A 5,350-nucleotide genomic window follows, 5' to 3' on the forward strand; every position below is an offset into this window, starting at 1 on the left:
TCTGTCTTAATTTTTTCAGTTATTTATTAACATAAAAAACAATCTTTATTTACAATAAAACACCATTTGGAAAGCATTATTTTTACATAATAATGAGACCAGGCAATGAAAATATTCCCTCAAAACAAAACCGCAAGCAAATTAGCAATAACTCTCACCCCCACCACGTTTCTTTAGATGTCAGTCACCTGTATGAGAGTTAACCTGGTAAATTTCATTTACTATTAAGCGAGATTGAAATATTAACTTAATGGTGATTTATAATATTTGAGTACTTTGAGCTAAAACATGGTGCCAAGAAATAATAATTTGAAGGTTTATGACAAGTCCAAAGTTTTCCGTCCTAATATGGAGTAGTTCTTTCTTGTTTGGTAGCCCTGAGGATGTTTGATTTTCCCTCTTTCACATGGAACACTATATTTCACAAAAGGAGCGTTTTCAGTACAGTAAGCTAAAGTCAACTGTAATTAGTTATATTGACAGTTAAATGTGCAGCAAAGCCTGTAAATCACTGGCCCAACAGGTTTGTACCACAAAGCCCCATAAATCAGCAAAGTCTTTATTCTGTACTCAGGGACTGTTTTCGGAGGGGTTTTTGTTTAGTGAAGAGAAGAAGCGAGTATTGTCGAGACTCTTAAAGTCTCAACAAACTTTGCTATCAAACAAAGTGGGCCTCTTAACTGTTGATAATGCCCAAATAAATGTTAATAAGACAGCACATACTTAGGCATACCACAGCCACTATTAATAATATTGCCAACGAATGCGGGCTTGCTTTTTTAATATTTCCAAGCCATCCTTTTTGTCTTCTGGTTCTCCAAGATGCAGTCCTGCAAAGATTGCATAACTGTATGCATTTAGAGAAGGACTTATGCATATAAGACTAAGGAGCATGAGATAAAGATACTGAAAAGGGAAGTCAAGTACTAGACTATGAGAGGCAGTTGTGTGTATAGGTGGGTCGACCTAGTAGTAGCAGCAGTGGGAAAGGTTAGAATTATCCCTTAAAGTCAAGAGGCAGACCTTAACACGCATCAACAGCCTTCCCTCCCCTCCCCCAAAACTTGGCAAGAGCTACTAAGGTCTTGTGGCACTGAGCCTGGAGCAGAAGCAGCCATGCTGTGCTCACATCGTGTGTTTATATGATGGATCCTGCATTTGACATGAGAGATCAGTTTACTTACAGGACTACAGTTTGCATCTAGCCCCCATGCTAAAGCACCTCTAGCTATCATGGGCTACAGAGGATAAGATTTCGAAAGAAATATGCCTTTACTGAGATCAGGCACAGATGGTAATAAAGATGATAGTAAAGATGGCATAGATCTGAATAGGGAAGTAAATAAAAAGAATACCGGTAATTTCTTAGACTTGGGAGGATATGTGCTGTTGACAGCATGCACAGTTAAGGACTATGGATGATATAGGATAAAACGGGGATAGTTCCCTCTGGAATCTGAAACAGGTGCAAGTGTGAGATTATTTGAATGTCTTTGCCATTTAACTTGCAGAAAATGATATTTGAGAAAGGGATTCATTCTTTTTATCGGACTAAGAAGAAACTGCAGTAACAAAGCATAGCTTGCCATGGTTAGCTGCTAGCCAAATGAAATAAGGTGCCACATTGTACTTCAAAAGGCCGTCAAGCTGCATAGAAAAGTGAATTCCACACTGAAGACATAAATGATAGGCACTGGATGGTCAATGGCAATAACGCAGTGCAGAGCCAAAATACTTTCTCTCCCCCATTCCATCCAACTTTGGCTCCCTATTCACAGATTGCAAAGTAGTTGGCTTTTAAACATGCAAAAGTCCCATCAAGTGACTTTACCCCATTTTTAAGTCCCAAGCTGAAGTACCAGTGGCAAGAGTTGTGGAAAGGTCAAAACAATATGCTGAAACCAGTATATTGATTGTGGTCAAATGCATCACCAAAAAACTAAAGGAACAGAAGTTTCCTGGCTCTGGTAAGTGTTGGGCATAGAGTCTCCACCAATCAGTATCCATTGAGGAAGAGGTCCCACTCATGTGCGTACCTTGCACTGCTCACTGTTCATACCTTGCTGGAGTCTCCACAGTTTTGCTGTATACACATTTCTCTGCTCTGAATTTAGCCTCAGTTGTAGATGTCAATGCTGATCTGCACATTTTATTCTTCTTTATGAGATCTAGTGCAGGCTTCCTCAACCTTGGCTCTCCAGATGTTTTTGGCCTACAACTCCCATGATCCCTAGCTAGCAGGACCAGTGGTCAGGATGATGAGAACTGTAGTCTCAAAGCATCTGGAGGGCAGAGGTTGAGGAAGCCTGCTCTAGTGCCTGTCTTTTAAATGCCTTTGAATTACTGAACGCAAGCTGCTGATGAAATAATGCTCCTGAGTTTGTAATAAAACCAATGTGTGGCATAATGTGACATAACTGTCACTGCTATACAGTGGTACCTCTGGTTAAGAACTTAATTCGTTCCGGAGGTCCGTTCTTAACCTGAAACTATTCTTAACCTGAGACACCACTTTAGCTAATGGGGCCTCCCGCTGCTGCTGTGCCACCGCTGCGAGATTTCTGTTCTCATCCTGAAGCAAAGTTCTTAACCCAAGATACTATTTCTGGGTTAGCAGAGTCTGTAACCTGAAGCATCTGTAATCTGAAGTGTGTGTAACCTGAGGTACCACTGTAATTGTCCTACTTGCCTACTTATATTGTCTTTCTTTTTTTCTTCCAAAAGAAATAGAAAAGCATAGGAAAATATGTTTGGCTTAAGACTGATATCAGGCCTAAAGCAACTATTTGTGTTTCTAGAAATAGAGAGAAGTTTGACCTATGCTATAGTAAAAGTTTTAAAAACACATAACACTACCCAGTTATCATGTGGTATTCAGATTAGGGGCAGATGTAGTTTGTTGGCCATTGGAACAGTTCAAAATACATTTCAGAGATCACCTGGGGCAGCCAATGCTTCTGCAACTGGGCTTCATTTGAAAGCTGGTACAAGTTCTATGTCAACTAGAATAACGTTTCCGGTGTTGAATTATTGGCTGCAGTCACAATTCATAGACAATTCTAGACTTTCCAAATTACACTTAAAGGAACTATCATGACCTTCTGAATAATAATTCTTGGTTGGCTCAGATTCACAAACAATTAAGCAGATGTTTCTTTTCAGGGGAGTTCATCTTGGAACAAGACAATCTATGAGTAAAGGTCCTGTTTAAAACTAGACATACTACAAGAGGATCTAGCATCAGGTGATGAAATGGTCCCAGACTCTTTAAAACAGGCAGCAATTAGACCACTCCTGAAGACCTGAACAACTGTAGCCCCATTGCAAACATGCCCTTCCTGGGCATGGTGTACAAGAGAGTGGTTGCACTCTTGGATGAAACCTATTTTCTAGAGCCATTTCAACTGGGCTTTAGGCATCTTGGTTGCCCTGAAGGACGGAGTGCAACCCTGCCAATTCTCTGGGACCTTTTGATCGAAGAAGCTTTTGATCCAACAAACCATGGTCTCCTGGAAAGATGGTCTCAGTTGGGTGTTGGAGGTAGTGCATTAGAGTGGAACTGCAGCTGCATGATCCTGCATTCCAGAAGGTGGCGCTCCACAATTACTCTTTTGCCCCTTGGCAGTTACGCTGTGGGGTCATCTTGGGAATCCATTTTCTCCCTTGTGCTGTGCAACATTTACATGGGAGTGTTCATCCAGAGATTCTGCCTGAAATGTCACCAAAGCATGATGCCCAACTCTCTTTTTTCCACCTGGGTAGGTGGTGGATGTTCTGAATCAGTGCAGAGAATGGTAATGGACTGGATGAAAATCAACAACTTGAGACTCAGCCTTGATGATGCTGATGCTGATGATTAGCCAAAGGCCTTGGACAGTGTTTCTCAACCTGTGGGTCCCCAGATGTTGTTGCACTACAACTCCCATCATTCCTAGCCAGCATGACCAGTGGAGGAATGGTTTTGCTTGGTGCATGAAGATATGTAATAGAGGTGCCAGGAGAGCTTCCCTAGAAAGAGCATTCCACAAGCGGGGAGCCACTGCAGAAAAGGCCTGCTCTAATGTTGCTGCCTTCCAGACCTCTTGCAGAGGAGGCGCATGAAGAAGAGCTTCTGATTTTGGTCACAGGGTCCGTCCAGGTCGGTTCCTATGGGGAGAGGGGATATGGGGATAACTTGGATGAGTTGTTGGTGGGTGGTTTGTTTGCCCAGTTGAGTTGTTGTAGCTAGGTCCATTATATTCTTTCTAAAGGCTCAGCTTCACAGTTGGAGGGTGCAACCATTGTTGCTGGTGACACAGCTGGTCTCAGTGGCACAGGGTGCCTTTTATCAGCTTAATCAGATATACCAACTGTGAGGCTATGTGGACAGGCTATTCTTCAGTCACCTCCCATTTAGATTACTACAATGGGTTATATGTGGGTCTTTGAAAATGGCCTAGAAGCTTTAGCTGGTCCAAAACAAGGCAGCAAGAATACAAACTGGGACTGGCTGTTCTCATCATACCAGGTCAGTATGTATGGGGTCTTAGGGGAGGGGTTGTACCTCTGGTGGGAGACCTGTCATGCTCCTTCTGGGGTAGTTTGCCCACCCTTGGTCCCCACCCTGCATTCAGCTCTCACCTGTGGCTCCTAGAAGCTGTCAGCATGGCCACACCCTGGAAAATGGCTTTGACTGGCTGGCTAAACTAGTTGAGGGTAGCCAATGGATCTCAAACCCTCAGTGAGTTAGGGACTTCCCCTGCATGAGAAGGCAGGCTGTGATGGATTGAGCAGATGAGATCAACAGTGAGCCCAAAAGTCAAGAAGGTGGTTTCTGCATGTGCTGTAGAGGCAAGTGAGGGGCAGGTGGGGCCCATCAACCTGGGAAGGTAGCCCATCTAGGAGAAGGAAAACTCTGATCCTAAATCTCCACCGCCTTGTGGAAGAAGGAAAGAGATAGGGCAACCAGAGATAGGGCCTTTTCCCACAGTTCTGGCCCTATTGCAGAAAGCCCTCCCCAGAGAGGCTCATCTGCTGCTTTCCCCCATCTTTTTAGAGATTCTCACTGTTTTCAGCTCTTCTGTGCTAATGTGTCTTTTCAGGCGGCTGGTTTTAGTTAGCTCTGTACTGCAGTTTGTTTTATTCTGCTTATTTTTAGAGCTCTTGTTCCATTTTCCTTCCTATCTACGGAGACAAGAGGGGGGACAAACATTGCACCAAGTAATGCTCCAATCATCCTATGCAGCATAGGATTTGTTGAAGGCACACCATATTACTTCACTGTGTTACAGCTGCCTTGCAGTTGTCATTGTTTTGGGGTCCCTTTGGTTAGCCGTCCCAGTAAATGTGGGGTGGTCTTATTTGTTGCTGT

The sequence above is a fragment of the Podarcis raffonei genome, chromosome 5 (assembly GCF_027172205.1).
Source record: "Podarcis raffonei isolate rPodRaf1 chromosome 5, rPodRaf1.pri, whole genome shotgun sequence".
Taxonomy (NCBI): Eukaryota; Metazoa; Chordata; class Lepidosauria; order Squamata; family Lacertidae; genus Podarcis; species Podarcis raffonei.